General features: G+C 37.7%; 1 pseudogene; it reads left to right on the forward strand.

Moving 5' to 3' along the window:
• Positions 1–252: 252 nt before the first annotated feature.
• LOC115521373 overlaps positions 253–27,629 on the forward strand; it is a 74,848-nt pseudogene continuing 47,471 nt past the window's right edge.

Genomic DNA, 27,629 nt, shown 5'->3' on the forward strand with positions numbered 1-27,629 from the left:
AGGGAATAAAAAGTAAAGTTTAAGGTGGGCTCTCCTCCCCTCTATGGTGACCCCTGCTTTTGTATGTGCTGACTGATCCGTGAAATGGTGGTGGTGGTTTGTGGTCGTTGGTCCCAGGGATTTAGGACCAACATTTGAAAACCCAAAGGGGAACTACAACCATTATGAAGAAAACGGAACAAATGGACGCAGGGAAGTCAGAACTGGTACTCAGAATAAAGCAGCATTTTTTGATGAAAAAAAAAAAACAAAACTGGCTACAACATGGTTCAGGAGAATAGGTAAAGGAAATTTGGTTGTCCTCCTCCATGTTGTGAAGGTTCACCTCTACCTAGAGGCTGTGAAGTTTGTGTAGGAAAAATACCTTAAGATATGCATGAAGATGAATAAGTTAGTTTCTGTATTTGAAAGAGCTGGGAAGATATATGAATTTTGACTTATGATGGAATTAGTGGTGAAAATCGAGGTTACGCTTTTGTGATGTATACTATAAAAGAAAAAGCCCATTAGCCATCAGAATTCTTAATAATTATGAGATTTGACGAGGTAAGTTTACTCGTGCATGTTTAAGCTTGGATAATTGCAGGTCATTTATTGGAGCTATTCCCAAGGAAACGAAGAAGAAATTTTGGACGAAATGAAGAAAGTTACAGAAGGAGTTGTAGATGTCATTGTTCACCCAAGTGCAACTGATGAAACCAAAGATCATGGTTTGCATTTGTTGAATATGAATCTCACAGAGCCACTGCTATGGCTAGGAGAAAACTAATTCCAGGTACACTGGAGCCATACCATTCAAGTAGATTGGGCTGATGAGGAAACCATACAGAGCTAAAGTTCTTTATGTAAGAAATTTAATGATCTTAACTACAGAGGAAACAAAGCAGAATTCAACAATTCAAACCTGGTCCAGTTGAATATTCGAGTAAAGAAACTTAGAGATTAGGCTTCTGTTCACTTTTCAACTGAGAAGATGCAGTGGCTGCTATGTCTGTTATGAATGGAAAATGCATTAATGGAGCAAGTATGGAGGTAACACTGGCAAAACCAGTAAATAAAGAATTGAGACAGCATATTAGTGGTCAGATTAGCCCTAATTCTGAAAACCTTATTGTGTTTGCTAACAAAGAAGACAGCCACCTGAAAACTCTATGCAAGCCACCAACTCTTCTAGCTAGTCTCAATAGTCAGCATAGCCCAGGCCCCCCTGAAATTGAAAGATGCACTTATCCATTTTTTCCTGGAACAAAGCTTACTCCAAGCGGTATGTATTCTTTAAAATCCAATCATTTCAATTTGGCAGTAATGCATTTGGATTATTACTGCAAGAAAAATAATTGGGCACCACCAGAATTTTTACTTATTTCTCATCTAAGTCAAGATGAGAAAGTATTCTTGTATATAAAATTGTTATTCCTGCTATTGCAAATGGATCCCAGAGTCACGTTATACCAGACAAACTGTACTACATTAGAAGATGCAAAGGAACTGTCAGACCAGTTTACATTACTTCATTTGGACAGGGAACACAAGATCTTCAGCCTGGACTATGCAAAAGAATTTGGAGAGAATAAAGAGACTACAATTTCTGTTGCAGCTCAGTATATAATCTTTCTCCTGTTAGTGCTACCCTCTCTTCTGGGACTTCTAGCATGCTTCCTTATACCTCAAGGCCTTATTCTTATCAAAGCTATCCCTTGCCACCAATAATATCACTTGCTACTGGCAGCCATATTGGACAGCAACTATATATCTCCAACTAGGCCTCATTCTTCTAAAGAAGATATTGTAAACTTGAGTATGGAAGTTTCTTTGTAAAGCTTGCAGATTAAAATACTGTTTTATTTTAGAATTAGGTTTGCACATTTGGTTTTCAAATGATAAATATATATTAATTTCAACATAGTAAACATCAATCATAATTCAGAATAACCTACTCTTGTAGAGTTTGTAAAAATGCTAAGTTTAAAAAGTTATTCAGTGGCTTCTCTGTATGAAAGTATGGCAAACTACTGTTCCATTTAAACTTTTGGGATTTGAAATACTTGTAATTCCTGAGTGGGCAATAGAAACCAGCAGTTTATGTTAAATTTTGCATAATAATTTTTCTAAATAGCATTTCAAAATATTTAAGCACTTACAGACAATGGTTACACTAGATTTGATTACCAAGGATCACTATCTGTATTAGAGATTATGACAATTATATACCCAGAAGCATCTATTATGTAGAATGAAATGAAGGGCAAAAAGATTAAGATGCAAATTTTATGCAGTGATAAAGAAAAAGCAGTCAACCATTGTGGTCCTTGAAAATAACTATGCAAACATTTTAGTTAATTATTTGTTATAGAAATAAATTATAATTTTGCTGTCAATGTATTTCAGGTTTTTATAGTTATGTTTCTAATGTGGTTTTGATATTTACTGTATAATTATTTCAATAATAACTGTCATGGTTTTTTAATGTTGAAATCATGTGTTGTTTAATTTTTGTACTCGAATTCAAATTCTTTGACATTAAATATGTGATGCTTCTAAAAAAAGAAAAGTTAAGCTTTTGAGCCTTTGAAAGGATATCCAAATCAAAAATACTTTTCATTGGTTTATTAACAGAAAAGAAAAAATTAAAAGTAATGTGCTTACTGCCCAAACCAAGAGTATAATTAAGAAACCATCTTCATTCCACTTACTACTAAGAGTAGTGAGTATACTGCTACCAAAAAGAAAAAGGAAATGTGAAACTTCATGTGAAGGATACATAAAAATAAAATAAAGTGCTATCTAAAATATAGGTAGTTTATTGGTGAGTGTGATTTAAAATCGAATGCTTTCTGAGTTAAAGAATGTGGGATAATCAACATGTCAGTGTTAAAATAGGCCATAAATTTTCAAAAGAGGCATCAATGGAAATAAACTGTGAAAAACCAATTTTGGACAGTCCTAATCTAAAACAACCTTAGTTCTCAAATGTATCTGTTCATTTGCTTCTTTTTATTTCTAACTATAAATTTGCTGACAGATGTTGTGGCTCATTATTGTCAATTAAATTTCTGTCTATCTTCTTTGTTTATCCAGTAATCACTCACAGTCATACCCTCTGATTTCATTCCTACCACAAATAAACTTCAGTGTGTTACCAGTGACCCCAGCATTTTCCAGTATGTTCTTCTCATTTCCATCAGACATCATAACTAGCAACTGACTCTTAAAAGTTTTTCCCAGACCAGCACTGAGAGAAGCCACACCTATCCTATAACTCTATCCAATAGACTTCAGCCAATGAAAGTGAATCAGAAATGAAGTCACATAAAAGGTTAGGCATTTGAACAGCTAAGTAATGGATATTAAATTTAGGAAATATAAGATAGTTTCCTGCCCAGGATCTTTCAGAATATCTTATGTCTGGAACGCTAATTATAGCAAAGGGACTATTACAACTTTACCAAGATGTGTTGCACAAAATAGTAACATGGAAAGATGCCCCCCAAACTCACTTCCATGATCAGTAAATGTAGAAGCAGCTGTACAATATAGCTTTTCTCTTGGACATTCAGAAAGTTCATTAGCATATTAAAAGATAAAAGAAGTCTGGCCATAAAGAAACTTGTTTAGCTTTGTTTAACTGGTATTTGTCAAATCTTTTTGACCACTGAACACCTATGAAGATCCTAGAGAAGTGGTATCCCAAATAGACTTAAGGAAAAGCTGACCTGCCCCGCCATTCATATGTGCTGCCTTTTCTTGACACCCCCTAGGGCTACCCCATAGGACCCCCAGGGGACCTGGGCATTAGTCATATGATGCCCTAGAACAGTGCTTCTTAAACTTGTATGTGTACACAGCTCACTAGGGATTTTGTAAAAATGTAGATTCTGATTCAGTAGGTCTGCAGTAGGCCTGGAGAGTCTGCATTTCTTTCTTTTTTTTTTTTTTTTAATGTTTGTATTTTTGAGAGAGAGAGAGAAAGTGAGCAGAGGAGGGGCAGAGAGAGGGAGACACAGAATCTGAAGCAGGCTCCAGGCTCTGAGCTATCAGCAGAGAACACAAGGTGAGTGGTGGGGGGTGGGATGGGGCTCGAATTCATGAACGTGAGATCATGACCTGAGCCGAAGTCAGACACTTAACTGACTGAACCTCCAGGCTCCCCTGGAGAGTCTGCATTCTAACAAGGCTTCAGGCAATGCTGATGCTGCTGTCTCCATCACATTTTGAGTATCAAGTCTCTACAGGGCCACTGCAGTAGGAAAATCATCACATCTCTAATCTCTTCATCTTATCCTTCCTAATAATAAATCCTCCTAAAATATTGATCTCAGGGTCATAAGTTCAAGCCCCATATGGGTATGGACATTTCTTAAAAATAAATCTTTAAATCAATCAATCAATCAGTCAGTCAGTCAATCATACATACATACATACATACTTTCAATATATATCACTTTGCTGGTCAAAAACTTTCAGAGGTTCCCTATTCCCTTCTATGTTAGTGATTCAACAATAGACATTTATTAAAACTTTACTGTGTGGCAAATAGGTACACAGCCCCTGACTTACAGTTGAGAAGCAATTAGGTGAGTAAGAAACAATGTGCAGACTATTGGTGGGAATGCAAACTGGTGCAGCCACTCTGGAAACAGTACGGAGGTCCTCAAAAATTAAAATAGAACTACCCTACAACCCAGCAATTGCACTACTAGGCATTTATCCAGGGGTACAGGTTTGCTGTTCAAACGGGACACATGCACCCCCATGTTTATAGCAGACACTACTCAACAATAGCCCAAAGTATGGAAAGAGCTCAAATTTCCATCAATGGATGAATGGATAAGAAGATGTGGTATCTATATACAATGGAGTATTACTTGGCAATCATAAAGAATGAATCTGCCAGTTTTGCAATTACAGGATGGAATTAGAGGGTATTATGCTAAGTGAAATTAGTCAGTCAGAGAAAGACAAATATCATATGACTCATTCATATTAGGACTTTAAGATACAGAACAGTGATGAACATAAGGGAAGAGAAGCCAAAATAATATAAAAAAGGAAGGGGGACAAAACATAAGAGAGCTCTTAAATTTGAAGAACAAACAGAGGGTTACTGGAGGGGTATGGGAGGGGGGATGGCTAAATGGTAATGGGCATTAAGAAATTACTCCTGAAAATCACTGTTGTATTCTATGTTAACTAACTCGGATGTAAATTTAAAAAATAAATTAAATTAAATGGCAAAAAAAAAAAAAAGAAATTACAACTGAAAATAAGTCTCTCTTATTTTCTGATGGTTACCAGAGGGGAGGTAGGTGGCGGAGGATGGGTGAAATAGGTGATGGGGATTAAGGAAGGCACTTGTGATGAGCACTCGGTGATGGCAGTGTTGAATCACTGTATTGTGTACCTGAAACTATTATTATACTGTATGTTAATTAACTGGAATTTAAATAAAAATTTTAAAAAAAAGAAAGAAACAATGTGCAGAATGCTAAGAGCCAAAACAAGAAGGGAATAACTAATTTCTTGAGACCTCTGTTTCTTCATCTATAAAATGAGGGTTAAACTAGACTAGTGGTATTTCATCCTCCATGTACATTGCAGTCACTCATATTATCCTAATACAGAGTCTCAGCCCAGACCAATGAAATGCTGGCTGTCAGTACCCCACATTCAATAGGGAATAGCAGCTCTTAAAAGTTCCCCAGGTGCAGACAAGTTGAGACCAATGGACTAACCAATGATTCCCAAAGTGTTGCCCAACTATCAGTATCACCTGGAAACTTGTTAGAATGACAATTCTCAGGCCTCATTCCAGACACAGTGTATCAAAAACTCTGGAAGCAGGGTAAAGAACCTGGTTTTAACCAGCTTTCTGGGTGATTTTGATACACTGTGAAAACCACTGGATTAGATAATCAGACAAATTTCTCTCTAGGTCTATCATTCTTTGACCTCAAACAGCCTTTTCAAGGACTTTTGTTATCCATTCTTACAGACTAATAGCATAAGCTCTGAAACTAGACTTCCCAGATTTAAATCCCAACTCCTACACTTAATTTTAGTTGTCTGGGTTTTAGGTTCTCATCTATAAAATGAAGATAATGTAGTACCTTTTCCCACAGAGTTGCTATGAAAATTAATGATTTTGTATATGTAACTCACTTAGTAGAGTGCCTGAGAAGTGTTTCAAGTCATTACTCAATTGTCACTCTCACATTGAGTACTTCACAGCCACTCTGTCCAAAACTGCAACCCACTACTACAATTCCCTTTCCCCTCCTCTGGTTATATTTCTCCTTTGCAATTATTACTGTAACACGTATCTCACTTGATGCTTTGTTATTATCTGCCTTGTCCCCACTAAGATGTAAACTCTATAAAATCAAGGATTTTCCCATTTTGCTAAGAGTTGTATCCCCAGCATGTAGTGCAGGTCTGGCACATTGGAAGTACTCAACTGGTGGGATGAATGGGTGAATAAATGTTATTATCAATATTAAATATTATAGCAATCCAAATTTTTCTGATTGAAACACAATAGCCTTACAACTTCTTGTTTATTGTTCTAAATTGTGCTTATATCTTATTACATGCTTTATTAAAATTCTGTCTCATACCTAACAATGCCCTTTTATTAACTTCTGCTCAATACTTCTTCAATATTACCTGACAACTCTGATGGCTTTAGCCCTCTAACTCTCTGAATATCTACACAGTGTTACTGTCTATACAATACAATTTAACACCTATTGATCTTAATTATCAATGGAATGAGTAGTTCTAAGAAATTTACTGGAAAGAGGCTGCATCTGTCATGCACAAGCATTCATGAAAATTAGAGAGGAAAGGAATCATGGGAAAACTTACCATTAATTAGTTATGTAATCCTCAAATAACAAAAATGGTGCTCTACCTTTTACAAAGTACCTTTATATACATCAGCTAGTTTTGGCTAGGTGATCTCAAAGACTATGTCTCCTTGCTTCCAAATTTTCAAAATGTCTTCAAGTAAGGGGAGACCATTTTTTGAAGTGAAAAGTTACGAATAAATCATGAAAGTCAAAATTGAAGCAGATAATGACCCAAGAAGTTGTTAAGTTCAGGGATAGTAAATCAGATCAGTGGTTTTCTTGCCACCTACCCCCCCACCCCCCATACTCCTGTCAGTCAGGTCTGGAAGAGGCCCACCATTATCTCCAATGCAGCCCTCTAGGCAGCCATTACCAACTGATCAGAGCTAACAGAGAAGGGGTTTGAGCTAACATTTGCCATCCTAACCTAGTCTAATCATCTTGGTGAAAGCAAACAAACTGATGCTAAGAAATTTAAAGTGACTCATCCAGTCACATATGGTAGCAGATCAAGACCCAGAACCAGCCTCCTGACTCCCCTCCAGGATTCTCCCCACTGCCTTTCCTCATTTATTTCTGAAATTCAGGAATTTAAATTTCTATCTAAAGCAATCAAAAACACAGAAAGCAAACCTTTGGCAGAGAGTTTTCATATTAATGCTCATGAATATAACGTTGAAATCAAAAATGACAGTTTTGAGTCAAGTGATAGACAGAGTTGGTTAGTCTGTTATTTTTCAGTTGGGTTTATTTACCGAAGCCTAGAATGTGTCATGACTGGAAATAGACAAAACAGATTATTTTAATTCCACTGTCCTAGAAAAAGAAAAGGAAAATAGTTTTCATTAATAGGAACTGGGCTCAAATCCAGTCCCAAAATAACTTATACTACTGAATCAACTTTTTAAAGGTGACATTTCTCTCATTAATGGGAATGCACTATTATAATATAGTTTAATCACTAAATTTAAATTACAAGAAAACATATTTGAAGGAATATGAAAAATAAGAGATAATGGAGAGAAATCTATTTTAATATAAGTAATGGCCATTTCCTCATCATGGAAATTGTGCTCACATTTTAGAATTATAATTTTCCAGATCCTCTCCCTAAAGCAGTTTCCTAATACTGCCATCACCTTTGCAACTCAGTTGGAATGAAACTGACTTGTCAAATTTTACCCAGCCAATTGATAAGTCTGTCTTGATTACTCGCATTTTTAGGTATCTGTAATTGAAAGCTGCTTTTTGGGAGAAACCATCATCTAACACAGTTAGAAATTGCCCCTGGCACTGTCTGCATTACCCAAGAAAACCAGGACAGCAAATGGCAGTTCTGTTACCTCACAGAGTTAATCCATTTTAGCAACTATGTTACTAGTTGCAAGGTACAGCTGTTGGTCCCATAGCTTATCCTTTCACCCTGAGAAAGTGAGCCCAACTCTTATTTGAGGGTAGGATGAGGAAAGTAGCAAGCACACAGAATTTCTTCTCTTCAACATGGACCCTGCCACCACGCCAGAGGGAAAGGAGTGAATGCTTGAAACAGGTAGATGCAGTTCAGGGCCTATACTGCCCCTGCTCCACAAAAAAGGGCAGTCAGCTCCAGGTTCTCCGGGGTCTGGATATACACAGGAACAATCCATGTGGGCCTCAGGAAAAACCTAGCCACAACTGATGCTTGCTAGGGGAGCCCTGGAAAACTGGAGTGATTTTCACCTCAACCCTCTTTGTCAGTTGAGATCACTGGTGGTCCATGATTTTGGTCAGAACAAGAATGAAACCAAGAGCTCTAGTCAGACCCCATCATGTTGGCCCAGGCATGGGTCCTTTAGGCAAACAGGATAGTCAAGACAAATCATGACTTCTAGAAAGCAGAACAATAGTTCCCAAGGAATGTTTGTGAAATACTGGAACACTCTGCTTTCTGGCTTAGGTATTCCAAAAATGCAGAGATCGCTTGCCCTGCAGCACGTTGTTATTATTATTATTATTATTATTATTATTATTAGTTTTAGTTTTAGTTTTAGTTTTTATTTATTTATTTTTAAGAGAGACAGAGACAGTGTGAGTGGGGGAGGGACAGAGAGAGAGAGCGAATCCCAAGCAGCCTCCACGCTGCCAGAGCAGAGACCAATGCGGTGCTGGAACCCATGAAACTGTGAGATCATGACCTGAGCAGAAACCAAGAGTCGGACACTCAACCAACTGAGCCATCGAGGTGCCCCTCCCTCCAGCACATTATTGAATCATTTTTTAAATCAACCCACTTTCTTATCCGGAAAAGGGGACAAGTACCCTGCCTAACTTAGAAGAAATTACTTTAGCTGGCATCATAGACATCATTCACAATATGGAAGATCCTTTAAACACTACTAGTTACATTTTTAAAACTCAAATTCCTTGAAAACTTGCTGTATGCTGGCTGATCCAACACAGTAAATAGAGAATAAATTTGAGTTGGAAAGACTTGCCTTGGAATTAGTTTTGTCATTCCTAGCTCTGTGACCATGAACAAGTTACTATCGTTGAGTCCTAGGTTTCTCTTTTATAAAATAATCATAATAAAATGCATTTCACAGTGTAGCTCTGAAGATGACATGAAAAACATAGGAAGTGGCATAAACATGCCTGCCCCATGAGAAAAAATAAGTAAATTTCTTCCCCTATTTCCTTTTTTCTTACAAAAAAAAATTCCATGTTAAAATGCCTTTGGATGTTTTATATGGCTTATAAATTTAAATAACAAGCCAATGTTTGGATAAGTCTATGAACTGTAGCTTATGTAACTAATTTGAAGCAACTAATATTCATATATGTAATTACATATAAAATTTCAATGAATAACTGCAGTCGTCTAGTTGAACAATTCAAATTGGTAGCATAATCTGGATTTCTTTTTCCAGAAATATATTGCAACTTTATTTTTCTTCCTATCAATCCCATTATGTTAGGAGAGAAAGAGGCACAATTTACCCCTCCTCAGTTGAGTAATAGCAATATTTTATGGCCTCTTTCCCATGGAGTCCTCTTTTTTTTGTGTTAGATTGACATGTGTCTCTCAAAATATGTCTGCTAATCTGTCTTCCAGAGCCTGCTTATGGGCCTCTAATATTACAAATATAGCAGAGCAGTGTTTGGAGCAAATACGTATAGTCTTGCAAAAAAAAAAAAAAAATAGAGGGGGGGAGGGAAGAAAGGTATGTTTGATGCATTTAAATAGTAACGGTATCATGGCCAAGAACAACAGCAGGCTTGTCCATCTGTCCATCATGAAACTGAGTTGTGCCTACTAGTTATCAACAGGAGGTGGCCATGTGGGCATCAAACTAAAATAGAAATTCTGTCACTCGGAAGACAAGGTGAGGAGGGAAAAAAGGATTAACTGTTTCAGAATCAATTTCTGGGTTAGAATGATGAATACAAAGAATTGCTCCATGTTTCTTATTCACAGACTATAAAATTTTATTCATTCTTTTACTCATTCATTAAAGATCTTCTGGGTGCTTTTTAAAATTTTTTAATGATCATTTATTTTGGAGAGAGAGGTACAGAGCACAAGCAGGGGACGGGCAGAGAAAGAGGGAGACACAGAATCTGAATCAGGCTCCAGGCTCTGAGCTGTCAGCACAGAGCCAGATGTGGGGCTCAAACTCACGAGCTGTGAGGTCATGACCTGAGCCAAAGTCAGACAGTCAACCGACTGAGCCACCCAGGCACCTTCTGGGTGCTTTTCAGAAGCCAGACACTGTGCTATCCATTATGGATCCAGAGAATAATTTCCTGAGTTACCTGGTTGGCTCAGTCAGTATAGCATGTGAGTCTTGATCTCAGGGTCATTCATGAGTTTGAGCCCCACGTTGGGTGTAGAGATTATTTTTTTTTAAAAAAGAATAATTTCCTTCTTTAAGGAATTCTGTTTCATGAAAGAGACAGAGAAGTAAACAAAAAATTATAATACAGAAAGAAGACAGCCAACGTATATACAATATACAGTGGGAACCCAAAGAAAGAAGTAATTAACTATGCAAAAATATGCCAACTTTACAAATTTGTGATTCATCTTTGCACAGGAACCTTGTGAATCTCTGTAATATTTCAGTGCTGTTATATGTGCTATAGAAGAGAGGTCAACCAAAGAAGTAGAATAAAAAATCTAAGAATTAACAGATAGGTCTTGATCAACTGTTTGCCTTAGGGTGGAAGAAAAAGTGTTATTGCCTTTACTTGCATTTATTGCAGTCCTTTTTTCCTTAAGTATGTATGTATCCTTAATTTTTATATGATTTTTAATCTTATTAACTGTGTCTAAATATGTCATTTTCTATTTTCTATAAGTAAGTTTGAGAGTGTGACCACCGGACAACAGATAGATACAGATATGGATACGGATGTAGATCTAGATACATTTTTAGATGTACAGGTAAATGCAGAAATAGCATCTTGGCTTCTGGAAATATGAATTATGATATAATTCTTAAATTTTACAGTAAAGCATTTTCTTTAAGGCAGTTTCCTAACAGAAGAGTGAATATAAGGCATTGCATTTATTGGCATTTAGCAAAATGAAAATGTTAAGGCAAATAAATCTTCAGTGTGCTTTAAGACCTACTATAAAGACCTCCTTTCGGGGCGCCTGGGTGGCGCAGTCGGTTAAGCGTCCGACTTCAACCAGGTCACGATCTCGTGGTCCGGGAGTTCGAGCCCCGCGTCAGGCTCTGGGCTGATGGCTCAGAGCCTGGAGCCTGTTTCCGATTCTGTGTCTCCCTCTCTCTCTGCTCCTCCCCCATTCATGCTCTGTCTCTCTCTGTCCCAAAAATAAATAAACGTTGAAAAAAAAAATTTAAAAAAAAAAGACCTCCTTTCAATTGCAGAAATGAATAAGGAGTGAATTGAGGCACTCACATTTAAGCTAAAGTAGAAAGTCTGAGTAAACTGTCAGCTTGAAAGTCCAATTTGAGGGGCACCTGGGTAGCTCAGTCGGTTAAGTGTCCGACTTCGGCTCAGGTCATGATCTTGTGGTTCACGAGTTCGAGCCCCGTGTCGGGCTCTGTGCTGACAGCTCGGAGCCTGGAGCCTGCTTCCGATTCTGTGTCTCCCTCTCTCTCTGACCCTCCCCCCATTCATGCTCTGTCTCTCTCTGTCTCAAAAATAAATAAACGTTAAAAAAAATTTTTTTTAGGAAAATCCGATTTGAATGTTTGCTGGCTTTGTTGCTAACATGTGCACTTGGAAACATAAAATTCACATCAGTTTCACATCAGGTGAAATTTGTTACTCCTCTCTGAGGCAATTTTTGGTGCTAGACCATTTACCCATTGGTTATCTCTGGCATTAGCATTTCTCTTTGTTGTCCCTGAAGCCATGTACCTCCTAGAGCTACATGCATAAAAAAACTATCGTTCCTTTCCATGACCCCGCTCCCCCAGTTACAGGAGCTAAAGGCACATTCTGGAAATACAGCATGAGGCATTAGCACCAGGTACTAGCACCAGGCTTACCCAGAGTCTGGGTCCGCTTTAAAGAACCCACTCCAAAGAGTAACAACCATCACTCTCCGTGCCTCTGTCCTGATGTCCTGTCCTGGTGGCCACCAAACTGAAATGCCCTATCCCCTGACAAACTCAAAAGAACATAGTCACATTGTTACTAATACACATCAATCAATCTGACAAACACAAAAGTTTTAAATTTTATCTCTCGACTTTTATCTCAATTTTAGACACATAATCAGCCTTTTTTACATGCCAAAATTTCATTTGTACATTACATGTATATAATGAAAACCCCAGTGCCCATATAGAGATATTTGTTTAATGGTTTTATTCTGTCTGTCTGTCCATTCTGTATAAGTAATTCTTGGTCACTGCTCTCGATGTGTTTCTCTTACTATGAAACCAAGCACAGCTTCACAGGTAATTTTGTTTACTGAATATTCTGTACTGATGGTGGTGGTGTGGGTGATGTTGCAGCTTCCCAGCTCTACTTTAAAAAGTGTAGAAGTGTTTGGGTGCCCGGGTGGCTCAGTCAGTTAAATATCTGACTCTTGATCTCAGCTCAGGTCATGACCTCAAGGCTTGTGAGTTCAAGCCCTGCACTGGGCTCTGTGCTAATGGTATGGAATCTGCATGGGATTCTGTCTCTCCTTCTCTCTGCCCCTCCCCTGCTTATGCTCTCTCTCACTCTCTGTCAAAACAAATAAATAAACTCAAGAAATATTTTTAAACAAAATAAATAAAATAAAATAAAACACAAAGTGTACAAGTGCTGCCCTATGAATTGACACGTTTTTGCCAAGATCTGTGCTATTTCCTATGACTTTTGTCATAGATTTCTAATCATCATAGTTTTTTTCATTCTTTACATCTGTTAAAACTTTCCAAAAAGTGGGATTAAAAAATAAAGAGAAAGATGTTCTTACAAAATGAATTGAGTGATGACTCAAGCCTAAGGAGTTTGACTTATAAATGCCATAGAGAAAGGCAATTATTCATTTATGGTCTAAGGCCTGCAAGCTACTTGACATCAAATGGAAGTCAATAGAAGCATCAAGTAGTAGAAGTGAAAAAAAAGGTGGATGTTACTGTGAATGAAATGGTTTCTTTCTGATGGTGGAAGTTGTGATGTCTTTTCTAGATTATCAGATAGCCAATATTCATAAAAGAGAGATAAATATTAAATGAGCAACAGGGAAAAGGGCTAGGTAATACTCAACTTACAAGTGCATCATGGGTCCACAACTCCAGGAACATGCCAATTGTTTACCTTTGAGAAATTATTTTCCCTTAAACCATTGTTGTACATGGCAGCAATGCTTTGCTCTTAGCTCACACGAGCCAAAATAAACTACAATGTAGTTGAAGTACAATGTGGCCGTAGTTAATTCTACCTCAAATACACTCAAGCATTTGTAACACAATTCTGAATCACAATTTGTGAACAACCATAAAACCACCATTTCATCAGCATATACATACTACTTCTCAGGTACTGTGCCAATACACTCCTTACCTTGGTCTGTGAAATAATTACTGTTATTCTCTTTTACAGACAGATGAGCAACAGGCCTAAAAGACTAATTTTCCCCAGATATGAGTATGTTAATAACATTGTATAACTGCATGAAAGAAAATGTCCTTTAAACTGGCTATTCCCGGGGCGCCTGGGTGGCGCAGTCGGTTAAGCGTCCGACTTCAGCCAGGTCACGATCTCGCGGTCCGTGAGTTCGAGCCCCGCGTCAGGCTCTGGGCGGATGGCTCGGAGCCTGGAGCCTGTTTCGATTCTGTGTCTCCCTCTCTCTCTGCCCCTCCCCCGTTCATGCTCTGTCTCTCTCTGTCCCAAAAATAAATAAAAACGTTGAAAAAAAAATTTTTTTAAACTGGCTATTCCCCAATGTTCATAGTTTAGGCACAACTGTAATCCCCACTCAGCGGATAACTTCTGGATGCACAATCCCCTGTAACACACTCACAGAAGCAGGGGTTCCTATTAGTGACCAGCCACACAATGCAATGCATTTACAGCCTTCAGGAGCCTTATGTAGATTTAGATACATTATTGGGCCATTTTTAAGCATCTTGTTAAATCTTTAGATCCTATGTTTAATAACCCTTTTAATCTTCTTAAAATACGCAGCCAAAGATCAAAGCTGCTGTTTCAAGTTCCACATTGTATATCTTCCATTTTAGTTTGTACTTATGCAGCATTTTACTTTTTGTTCATAGCTAGGAATAAATTTTCCTTCATGAAGGAATAAACTTTGCACTTAAGGAAAACAGCATTCATTTTCAATAAACATTCACTAAGTAACCACCTTTCTCAAAGTTAAAGGCTAGGCCTGAAGAGGGCAAAAAAAGTGGATGAGACCTGGTCTGTGCCTACCAGGGGCTTAAAACCTAATTCTGGAGATAGAGATAGTAGGAATGAGGGTTAAAATTTGAAGGGAAGCCCCATGGTCCCTCTCCAAGGAACACCTGACAGCATTTTGCTTACTTCTCTAAGGAGCAAGCTCTGGGCATGTCACAACATGAGAAAGGGGCTGAAAACAATAATCCTCTAAAATAAATGTTAAAGATTCTGCTTATAGCAATAACTCTTCAGGTAGAACGACACAGGGGAAAGGGAGCAGCTTCAGAAGTGACTTGAATATGCGTGAGGATGTGCTTTTACTAACTGCATAGCCCCCACTCACCAAATCTACCCCAGAATCACTGCTATAGGGAGGATCCAGACGCAGAAGAGAGGATGAGATGGGAGGTCTTGAGATGGGAAAAGATTGAGAACCATAATGTCTAACATGCTGCAGTTTTTCAGGTACAGCTCCCAATGTGTATATTCATTTTTCTATCATCCTTATTTAATATTGAACAAATAATATTTTACACAAAAGTCCAGATCAAGAGGGACTTAATTCGAGTAGGTGATTACCTTTGTCACTCATAAAGAGGCTGTATCTTCAGAAGGCGGCCTGAATCACTGCACAGTTGAGCTGCTTAGAAAGAAGTCTGTGATAAAAACAAGTATGGAGATGGTTATCTAAAGCAAATGATTTTAACTTATTAAAAACCAACATTTTGGGAATATTCTCACAACTACACTTTACACTCCCTAAAAACCTAGAGAATTAGCCTAATTCTCTTCTAACACATAAAATACTACAGGTATCTACTCTTTGCAGGAAACTGTTTTCTTCTTTACTATACTGAAATAAAATTCTCACTGCCTCCTAAATCCTGGTCCTTATTTTTATTATCTACTCTCACACTTCACATCTACCTGTAAGATGCATGCCTAACCAGTTGATATCTCTATCCTGTCTTCTGCTTATATGCAACCTTTTTTCAACACTCCCATTTATGTTTTTATGCTTATCTGCCAAATTGGTGGTAGATGGCATTTTTCTTTTCAGTTTAGCTCTGTGTTTCCTAATTTTAGGTCAAGTATTTTAATGATTTTACAACACATAACTTATTGTAAAAATTTGTTATAAAAACATTTAAAATTTTTTTTTAACATTTATTCATTTTTGAGAGTGAGAGAGACAGAGCATGAGCAAGGGAGGGGCAGAGAGAGAGGGAAACACAGAATCTGAAGCAGGCTACAGGCTCCGAGCTGTCAGCACAGGGCCCGACGTGGGGCTTGAACTCACAGACTGCAAGATCATGACCTGAGCTGAAGTCAGATGCTTAACCGACTGAGCCACCCAGGCACCCCAAAAAAGCATTTTTTAATGAAAAGGAAAAGCTAATTGTACCATGTAGACATCACTACTAAAATATGGTCATTTTTTCTGTCACTCCTTTTTTTTTTTTTTAAGTTTTTTAATTTACTTTGAGAGAGATTGAAACAGCGCAAAGTCGGGGTGGGGGGGAGGGTGGTGCAGAGAGAAAGGGAGAGAGAGAATCCCAAGCAGGCTCCACACTGCCACCACAGAGCTCAGTGCCAGGCTCAAACCCACGAAGCCATGAAATCATGAGATCATGACCTGAGTCAAAACCAAGAGTTGGATGCTTAACCTACTGAGCTACCCAGGCCCCCCTGTCAGTCATTTTTCTATATATGTTTTGTAACTTTTTATTTTGAAATAATTTTAGACTTACAGGAAAGTTGCAAAAACAGTATAGACAGTTCTTATATACCCTTCACCCAGCTTCTCCTACTGTTAACATCTTCCATTACAACAGAATAATTATCATTTTCTATGCATATTTTGACAAGATTGAGATCATACTTTTTGTTCAATCCTTCTTATATTTCATGATAGCATAAGCATTTCTAACATTTAAAAATTTTCAAAAAAATAAAAACTATTATTTTATTGTCCAAGTAATGTCCTATTTCATCAATGCATATTTTACTTAACTATTTCCATGTTGTTGGACAATTAGATTACTTGGTAATTTCTTCTTTCATTAAAAAAATCCTTATCGGGGCGCCTGGGTGGCGCAGTCGGTTAAGCGTCCGACTTCAGCCAGGTCACGATCTCGCGGTCCGGGAGTTTGAGCCCCGCATCGGGCTCTGGGCTGATGGCTCAGAGCCTGGAGCCTGTTTCCGACTCTGTGTCTCCCTCTCTCTCTGCCCCTCCCCCGTTCATGCTCTGTCTCTCTCTGTCTCAAAAATAAATAAACGTTGAAAAAAAAAATTTTTTTTTTAAAAATCCTTATCGGGGCGCCTGGGTGGCGCAGTCGGTTAAGCGTCCGACTTCAGCCAGGTCACGATCTCGCGGTCCGTGAGTTCGAGCCCCGCGTCAGGCTCTGGGCGGATGGCTCAGAGCCTGGAGCCTGTTTCCGATTCTGTGTTTCCCTCTCTCTCTGCCCCTCCCCCATTCATGCTCTGTCTCTCTCTGTCCCAAAAATAAATAAACGTTGAAAAAAAAAATTAAAAAAAAAAATCCTTATCAACACAGGTTATAATTTTTTAAAATATCTACCAATTTTATAGGTCAAAAAATGGTCTTGGGGCACCTGGGTGGCTCAGTCGGTTAAGCATCCAAAGTCGGTTAAGCATCCAATTCTTGATTTCAGCTCAGGTCATGATCTCATGGTTGGTGAGATGGAGCTTCATGTCAGGTTCTGCGCTGACAGCACGGAGCCTGCTTGGGTTTTCCCTCTCCCTCTCTCTCTGCCCCTCCTGTGCTCATGGTCTCTCTCTCTCTCTCTCTCTCTCAAAATAAAAAACTTAAAAAAGAAATGGTCTCTCATTTGAAGTGCTTTTTTTTGTTACTATTGAAAGTGAACATTTTAAATGTTTGCTAGTTATTTTTATTTCATCTTTTGGAAATTATTTAGGTTATTTTTGTCTATGTACTTACAGATGTCTGAATATATTACAAATTTGTGTAAAGCTTGCATATTAAGAATATTAAGCTTTGACTCAAAGATTACAAATATTTTTACTGTTTAATAATTGCATTTTAATTATTTGTTTTGTATTCATTTTGGTAATCCCAAACAATTTTGCTAATTGAAAACAAAATGTCCCTTTTATAGCAATACTTTGTAAACTGAGATCCACCAACTATTAAGCATCTTGAAGATATGACTCTTGGGAATTATGGGAATTTATTTCCTTAAAAAAAGATTCATATATTATTCAAATTTGACAAACACTGAAATAGGTACAATGGTCAAAAGAGAAATCCCAGGTTATAATAAGACGTCATGTCATACAAAATAAAAAGTTCATGAAAGGATCAACTTGCATTTCACATTCTTTAGTGTTGATTATATTATACTATTTTAATGTCTTAAAAATATCCAGAACTGGGGTGCCTGGGTGGCTCAGTCGGTTGAGTGACCAACTTCGGCTCAGTTCATGATCTCACGGTTCACGGGTTCAAGCCCCGTGCTGGGCTCTGTGCTGACAGCTCGGGGTCTGGAGCTTGCTTCAGATTCTGTGTCTCCCTCTCTGCTCCTCCCCTGGTCACACTCTGTCTCTCTCTCTCAAAAATAAAGATTTTTAAAAAAATTCAAAAAAAACTATTCAGAACTAAACTGTAAACTAAAACTAATTTCTTTTTTATTACCACAAACTAAAAATCAGAAAGCTATATTACACTTCAGCAACACCAATTTGCTTAAGAGCCCCCAAATAGCCTGTGCTTTTGTACATCTCCTGCCTCTACCCTTGCTGTTCCCTTTGCTTGTACTCTCTACCATCCCTCCCCTTCGACCCAGTGGGAAACTCCTGGGCCTCACTGCCATTCCCTCTACCATGCCACTCCCTCCTCCCCATTGTCTTAACTATTGCATCTCCTAACTTCTGTAACTTCTCTCTGTTTGCTTTTGCTGTCACATATTAAATTTGCCTTTATAGCTGTCCTTCTTCCCCAATTGTCAGTAATCTAAGAATAGGAGAGTCAGGTCAGCCATCACTGTAGCCCCAGTGCCTAACAAAGTTCCTGATGTATAATGGGAGCCCCATTAGTGTTTATAAAATGAATCAAATTATCCATATAAGGTAACAGTCTTCTGGGAGAGTTGTAAGAAACTCAACCCTCTGTCTCGATTATACTGATAAATACTACTGCAAGTTCATCTACCAACTGTGCTATCAGTTCTGTCTCATATGGTCCACAGTTTCTCTTTGGCACTGTCAATTGATTTCTATTCAGTGACAGTGACTCAAGCAGAAAAGAACACCTTTCCTCAGGCAGATGAGAATCACTCATTTTCCCCCTCTAATGGTTTATGTTGAATAATTTCAAACTTACAGAAGAGTTGCAAGCATAAAACAAAGAACTGTTGCATACTCCTCAACCAGATTCACCAATTGTTATCATTTTGACATATTTGATTTCTTTCTCATTACACACACACACACACATAATGTATAACATAATGTATAACATTATAACATCGTAATGCATAACATCAGGAATCAAATCTCAGTTTATCTGTCACTGGTCATATTAACTTTGATGACCCAATAAGGTAGTGTCAGCCAGATTTCTCCTTTATAGACTACCATTTCTCACTTTGCAATTAATAACTAATCTCTGGAGAGGTATTTTGATAATATATGTCATTTGTCTTCAGACTTTTATCACCCATTGATTATTCTCCTGAATCAATTCTTTCCACAACAGTTCCAAAATGGTGATGAAAATGAACTAGCCAGGAAAAGCAACGGAAAGAGTATTTCAGGCCAAAAAATAACAAGTGTGAATACTCTAAAAAGGGTTAGGGAGTTGGCAGAACTAAATGGAAATCAGTGGGACTGGAATATACTGAGGGAAGAAAAAAAATGCTTAAATGAGAAAGGACAGGCAGATTATGTAAATCTTTGTGCCCCAAGGGAAGGAATTTGGATAATATAATTGTGATGCTTTTAAGTGGGAAACCACATGATTTTCATTTTTAAAAGATTACTCTGGCAAGGTGAAAACAGGTATTCAAACAAAAATAGGTACACAAACATTCATAACACAATTATTCATCATAGTCAAAAGTGGAAACAACCTAAATGTCCATCAACAGATGAATGGATAAACAACATGTGGTATATCCATGCAAGGGAATACTACTCAGCCATAAAAAATGAAGCACCAATACATGGATGAACCTTGAAAACATTATGCCAAGAGAAAGAAGCCAGGCATAAAAGGTCACAAATGTACAACTCCATTTATATGAAATGTCTGGAATGGGCAAATTCATAGAGACAGAAAGTAGACCAGTGGTTTTCAGAGGCTGAAGGAAGGAGAATGGGAAGTGACTGATCAATGGATGAGGATCCTTTTTGAAAATGAACTGGAATTACTGACAGTTGTGATACATTGTGAATGTACAAAAAGCCACTTAATTACACACTTTTAAAATTGTTAAGATGACGAATTTTATGTTACGTGAATTTGACCTCCAAAAGGAAAAAGCCCACACTTTGAACAATAAATTGGTTTGTAGGGGAGGAAGCTAGTTACTGCAGAGGGAGTCCATAACTGCTCTAGAGCAATGACAGCAGAGGCAGAGAAAATGGGAAAGATCAACTGCATATTTGGGAAGTAAAATTTACAGGATTTGCTGACGTCTGTAACTGAGGGGGACAGAGAGGTCTAGAAGTATTCAGAAGCTTCAGATTTGGAGGATGAACATGTTTTAAGAAATGAAAAGTTCAACTTCAGACATGTTAGCCATGAGATGCCTCAACCCAATCTGGACTATCCTATGTTACAAAAATTTCACTTTCTGGGGTGCCTGGGTGGCTCAGTCAGTTAAGTGTCTGGCAACAGCCCAGGTCATGATGTCACAGTTGATGAGTCTGAGCCCCTCATCAGGTTCTGCACTGGTAGTGTGGAGCCTGTTTGGGATTTTCTCTCTCTCCCTCTCTCTCTCTCTGTCCCTTCCTACCTGTACTCTCTCTCTCTCTCTCTAAAAATAAATTTTAAAAATTTCACTTTGTAGTATATTACTTTAACTTTTCTAGACTTGTTTCCTCATCTATAAAACAGGAATACTAATGGTATTTACCTCAGATGGTTGTTCTTAGAATTAAGTTAGGTAATTGATAGAAAGCTCTTATCACAATTTCTAACACATAATAAATCTTCAATCACTGTTAGAGATTACTCTTGTTATAATCTTTGTCCTGATTACTATACTTATTCTATATGCTGCCTATCTGTTCCTCCTTCCAGCACCTACAGATGCTTGGCTGGTTGTGAGCAGTCTCAGACCCTCCCAATCTGCTCTGTCTTGTTCCATCTGAGTCCACAACTGGCCATTATTGGAGACATATTGACAGAGGGACCTGACTGACTGAAAGTAATATTCAGATCCCTTAGACAGGCAAGTACCTTTCTATGGTGGAGAAGGCACACTGGGCTCAAATAATGGCATAACAATTTCCTTATTAAAAGCATCCAACTCATTTTCTTCTACTTTTATACTTCCTTAGCATCTTCCTGTCCTTAATATTTTTTTTCCAAGCTTTCTTCCCATGGGGAAAATATGTGCTAACAAACTGACATGAATATTCTAGTCTACTTGGCAGTTAATTTCTTCATAGAGACCTGTAAATTGATGTTCTTCTGGCTTATAATCAGACTCTTATAGGTTTAGTTACAAGGAATCAATATGCCTGAGCCTCTTAACCTCTGAGTGACCATATAATAACCCAGAGGTTATTAACCTGAAAGCTGTGTCAGACTCTAGGTGGTGATAGTCACTATGACGCACATACTGTAACACTAGGCTGAAATAGTCATCCAGATAGAAGAATACAATATTTCACAGAGTAGTGGTAAGCATTAAATGAGTTAATATATATATTAAAGTGCCCTGACACGTTAGGCTCTCAATAAACATTAGTTTATGTTTTTAATTTTAAATGCAATATATTACATATATTTTTATATGCAAACCATATGGAATCCAGTAGGAGGAAAAATCCAAGTTTGAAAAATTTACAGATGAACTGAAATGAAACCGATTTTTTTTCCCTACTTCATCCCAATCTATCCTTAACCCTCCCTTTTCTAGTTTCCTTTTTAGTGTTTTCTCATTTCTGTAACTACTTTTGCAGTTGGCTGTCTTCATAGTTTATCACTCAGCAATGCTTGGAGGATTAATGCCAATAAAAGTGGTATCTGAAAATAACCTTATATATTCTGAGGAATAATTTACTCACAAGCTCTGTTATCTTGGGCGAGTCACTAAGCCTAAATATGTGACTGTGTCTCATTAGTCAGTAACTGTGCCTCATCAGCCCATCCTATAAAGTCTCTTAGTGTTCCTTCCATGTCTAATATTCATAAACTATATTCACTACTGAATCCTTAGCACTTAAGCACAAAGTAGGTGTTATTGACATTTATGTTGATGATTGTATGGATAGATGTTAGGGCTATATTTTGTTCAAAAATCTGATAAATAAGCCCATTTTTTACAATAAAGAAGATGGAAACCAGTCACTAGTTATCCATAAAAGTTTAAAGTTCTTGTATAAAGAAAAATGATTGACAAAAAGTCCATTGACTGATGGTAAAGAACAAACTCTCATGCAGGTTTTCAATATGCCAATCTCAACGCCATTATGATGGGTGAGTGAACAAATGGGTGGATTGATGGATCAATAAACAAAATCCTTTATACAAAAAATATACTTTAAAAATATACTTTTTTTTAAAGCATGAATTTCCCAGCCAGCAATTTTTTCATTGGGGCTTTTTTCCCCATGTCAGAATACCAGAAAGCCTTGCTCGCAATAACTATCCCTCTGGAGTTTCTGTCACGTTTAAGAAATGATGACACCATTCAATACTGATTATAATAACAGGATGTAAGTGGAGCTTCCGTTTATGGCTCTTTGATTTTGTAGTGGCATATTTACTTTCTAGAAATGATCTTTAGCTCTCTATCTCACCTGTTCCATATTTGTGACTGTGAAATAATTATAAATGATAACCTTCCCACCTCTTTTGCCTTTGTTAACAAACAATTTAAAGAATATGGGGGATCGGGGCCCCTGGTTGGCTCAGTCGGTTAAGTGGCTGACTTTGGCTCAGGTCATGATCTTGTGGTTCAGTCTGTGAGTTCAAACCCTGCATCGGGCTGACAGCTTAGAGCCTGGAGCCTGTTTCAGATTCTTTGTTTCCCTCTATCTCTGCCCCTCCCCCCGCTCATGCTCTATCTCTCTCTGTCTCTCAAAAATAAATAAACGTTAAAACAATTTTTTTAAGAATTTGCGGGATTTTTAAAAATTCAATTTAAATCTATTACTGCTGGTATATAACAAAAAAAAAAAAAAACAGGACAACAGTTTGAAAATTAACAAATCAGTTCAAGAATGAGAAAACAATCTTACAGAAGTTTCGTTGTCTTTTCCAATAAAACCCACATGTTTCCAGAAAAAGTATTAGAACTATATTTCTGTTTTGTTTTTTCTTTTATCCATAATCGCTGTAGCCTAAATGAAATTATATTTTCTAGACTTCAGTTCCCCTCAGTTCAATTTAGTTCAATTTAACAAACCTTATAGACTCCCTGCTGGGGCCAGCCACTACGCCAGGTTATTAGGAGTCAAAGATTAATAGGACATATTTTCTAACTCGTGAAGTTCATAGCTTAATTAGTACATTATTTTTTGCTTGTTTTTCAAAGCCTCTGTTCCATTCCAATTTCAACCAGAATTGCTCTACTTTTACCAGTTGTATGTTTTGGAGGTTGACTTAAGATATTACTGTTTTGAGACATTTAAAAAGTCACGGATCTAGAGGCAGTAAGAGACATTTAAATAAATATAATGCAGTGTTCTACAAGTAACAACGGTGTTTTCTCAGCCTGGGTTCCCCAGAATACAGGACCTAAGACAAAGGAGTATGATTCAGAGGATAAGAGTTAAGAAAGAGGGAGCAAAGCAGAAAAAGAAGGAGTCAAAAAAAAGATTCATTATGGAGTTGACTAGCTCTATAGATGGCTGGATACTCATTCTTAAAGAACACCTCCTGGGGGAAAAAAGCTGAAATCGACTGTCCATTACTCTGCTCCTCACTAATCGAGAGTGTTCCCTCAGAGCATTACGCCCCATCACTCCTGGGTTGCACATGCATGAGACACGGCAAAATCCCAGAGGTGTCCCCTGCTACTTCACCATCCAGTCGGGGCGCCTGGGTGGCGCAGTCGGTTAAGCGTCCGACTTCAGCCAGGTCACGATCTCGCGGTCCGTGAGTTCGAGCCCCGCGTCGGGCTCTGGGCTGATGGCTCGGAGCCTGGAGCCTGTTTCCGATTCTGTGTCTCCCTCTCTCTCTGCCCCTCCCCTGTTCATGCTCTGTCTCTCTCTGTCCCAAAAATAAATAAAAATGTTGAAAAAAAAATTAAAAAAAAAAAAAGAAAAAAAAAAAAAAAAGCCATGGGGATGTGGGGCGGGAACCAGTGAGAGGTAAAAGTGCACAGGCCTGAGGCAAGGTACTGTCAGGCCACACCTGCATGAAGATGGACAGCATTTTCACAGAAATTGTCACAGCAGTCATGGGCTGGAGTAAGAAGGCCAAGAGAATTTGAATGGGGCACAAGAAGCATCTGAACAAGGATATAAGGCACAGAAGTAGAGCAGAGTAGAGAATGATTAATTCTGCTGGAAGGAGAAGGGCCAGGAAAAGTTTCACAAACAATTCCTCAGAAAAGTTCTTCAAATGGCAAAAGGGGGTAGGTATTTCAAACACAAAAAACAATATATATATGTATGTATATATGTATATAATGTATATATATGTATATGTATATATGTATATGTATGTATATATAATGTATATATGTATACAATATTTCTTTAGAAGTAACAACAGCAAGACAATTGAACAAGAACCTCAAGTAATAGTAAGAGCACTGCCAAATTTACTCCTGAACTATAAAAACGTGCTATCTAAAATTTTTAGTACTTGATAAAATGTAACACAAATCTTTAAATCACTTTGCCAAAGATCAAGCATGTTGGTTACGGAGACATATCAGTTATTTTCCGTTGGAGATTTCAGACTGCTGCCAAGAAACTAGCACATTGAACTAAAACCAACAGAAGTGGGAATTCAAAATGGGCACAGTTTTCTACCCTTTGTCATCTATGAGCATGGCACTTGCACATTGTTGAGTTGCTATTCCACTCAGAGAAAAGGAAACGTTCATATATAAATCCTGCCTTAATACTACTGGTTAGCTACTTTTTAAAAAGAAAAGAATTAAAGATCATATTCAGAAAATCCCCAAACTTTCATATAGAATTATAGGACGTGAGCTATATATAATTTTTCTTGTTATGATCATCAATTTTGTGATATTTTGATGGAGGTCCTGAGACCTCAATATTGAGTCAGTATCATAAAACCAACACTGTCTAATCTGAGGAAAATATTCATGTGGAATCAAACTCATCCAAAGGGAAGGAAAGTGCAGACTGATCTTGGTCACACATCCCCCCCCCCAAAAAAAATCAACAAAATATAAAATAACTCCCCCTCCTCCTCCTCCCTCTCCCCTTTATTTCTCCTCCTCCTCTCCTCCTCCTCCTCCTCCTCCTCCTCCTCCTTCTTCTTCTTCTTCTTCTTCTATTATTATTATTATTATTATTATTCATTGTAACTATTATTATTAAATAAAACTCATAAACTCACTGACAGAGATTCAAGATTACTGAAAGGATCAGGAACTCACTATATAAACATTAAGTGTTTACCAACAATCTGCCAGTTCAGACAACAGTACCTACCACAGATAGATGTGCAGACACTGACTTGCTCACAAGAAGCCAGCTATCTACTGAAAAGAAGTCTTACAAACACAACACCATAGGGAAATAAGACTGTATTATTCTTAAAGTGTTAAATGAACTGTATAGAGTCTTAGAAACTAGCAATAAATAAATAGTTCCTGACAAGTATTAATTGTTTGGCTCAGACAAGAGTAATACAAAATAGTAATGAGTAGTCAAGGAAAAGAAAGCAGAACTAGAACAGGGTTTTTAAATGATGGACAAAATTTGAAATAGAAAAGAACAGAACCATTTAAGTGCTAGGAACTACATAAGCCAAAGCATAAGCTGGAAACACATACAGGTCGTGGGAGTTGGCTGGGTCACAAAAAAGATAGCACTGACTTTCATGGTCAGTTAGCACCAAGCACCGGGTATGATAATGTTGGACAGTTAAGTTAGGGGCACTGAGTATTATATGGAGAAGTCTGAATCTGATCTAGTGAGCAGTAGGGAGTGACTGGATGTAATAAAGGAGAAATAAATGGTCAATATACAGATGAAGACACCTACAAGAATAATAGTAAGTCTCAAGTTTGAGGGGAAACCTGTGAGGAAAATGTTAAAGCTTTGATGGATGTGAGAGCGGAACCAATATATCAGTAACTTATAGCAAACAGAAGAGATAGGGAGTGATTTCCAGATAGCATGCAATTCAAATGAGATTCTGAGGATCTGTGATACAGGGAGCAGGAGAGAATGAATAACACCCACTCTAGGAAGCCCCATGGGAAACTGTCCTTGTGGCACAATCAGGTTTCTGAAACAGCAAGGAAATAATAGAGGAAACATTCTATGGACTGAGGAGTTGGAGAAGTTGGTCATGGGATCTAATGAAAATTAAATGAGTAATTTAGATAAAGTGCATAACACATAAATGATTTAATGACACATTCAGGGCCAGTGTTAAACCTCACCCCCACAATCTTACAGGGAAGGGAATCTTATTACTCTTAAAACTACTACCTCATTGCATTACCATCCATACTTCTACTGAGTGGCTTGCTTGATCAGGCCACTTCAAATCAAAGTACTTTCGTAGACATTTAACCCCTTATCCCAAAACATCCTTTCAAATATAACAAAATTATTCATGATTATTTATGATATAACTTCAGAAAAGTTGCCAATCCCTGAATTCATCCATGCTTAGCACTTTGTATAGTGCCTAGCATAAAGTAGGTGCTTAGTGACTACACATTCAAATGTTTATTACATGAAATCAAAAGCACAAGTGAAAAAAGAAAAGCTAGATACATTGGATGTCATCTAAATTTACTTTTTTGTGCTGCAAATGATACAGTCAAGAAAGTGAAAAGACACTGTAGGTCAGCTATACTCAATTTTTAAAGAAGAATGTGAAAAGACAACTCACAGAATGGGAGAAAATATTTGCAAATTATATATCTGATAAAGGACTTGTATCCAGGATATATAAAGAACTTTACAACTCAATAATAAAAAGACAGTCCAATTAAAAAATGGACAATGACTTGAATATATATTTATCCAAGAAGATATGCATATGGCCAATAAGCACATGAAAAGATATTCAACATCATTAGTCATTACAGAAGTGCAAATCAAAAATACAATGAGGGGTGCCTGGGTGGCTCAGTCGGTTAAGCATCCAACTCTTAGTTTCGGCTCAGGTCATGATCTCATGGTTCCTGAATGCAAGCCCCACATTGGGCTGGGCACTGCCAGTGCAGAGACTGCTTGGGATTCTCTCTCTCCTTCTCTCTCTGTCCTCACTCTCTATCTCTCTTAAAATAAATAAACTTAAAAAAAAAAAAAAAACTACAACGAGTACAGCTTTACATCTTCGGTGGCTATAATAAAAAAGACAGTAACAAAGAGCTAGTGAGGATATGGAGAAATTGGAACCCTTAGACATTGCTGATAAGAATGTAAAATGAGGGGCACCTGTCTGGCGCACTCAGTAGAGCGTGGGACTCTTGATCTCAGGATCGTGAGCTCAAGCCCCAATTGGACATGAAGCTTACTTAAAAAAAATTATAAAATGGTGTAGCCATTTTG

Source organism: Lynx canadensis, chromosome C1 (assembly GCF_007474595.2).
Source record: "Lynx canadensis isolate LIC74 chromosome C1, mLynCan4.pri.v2, whole genome shotgun sequence".
NCBI classification, from domain to species: Eukaryota; Metazoa; Chordata; class Mammalia; order Carnivora; family Felidae; genus Lynx; species Lynx canadensis.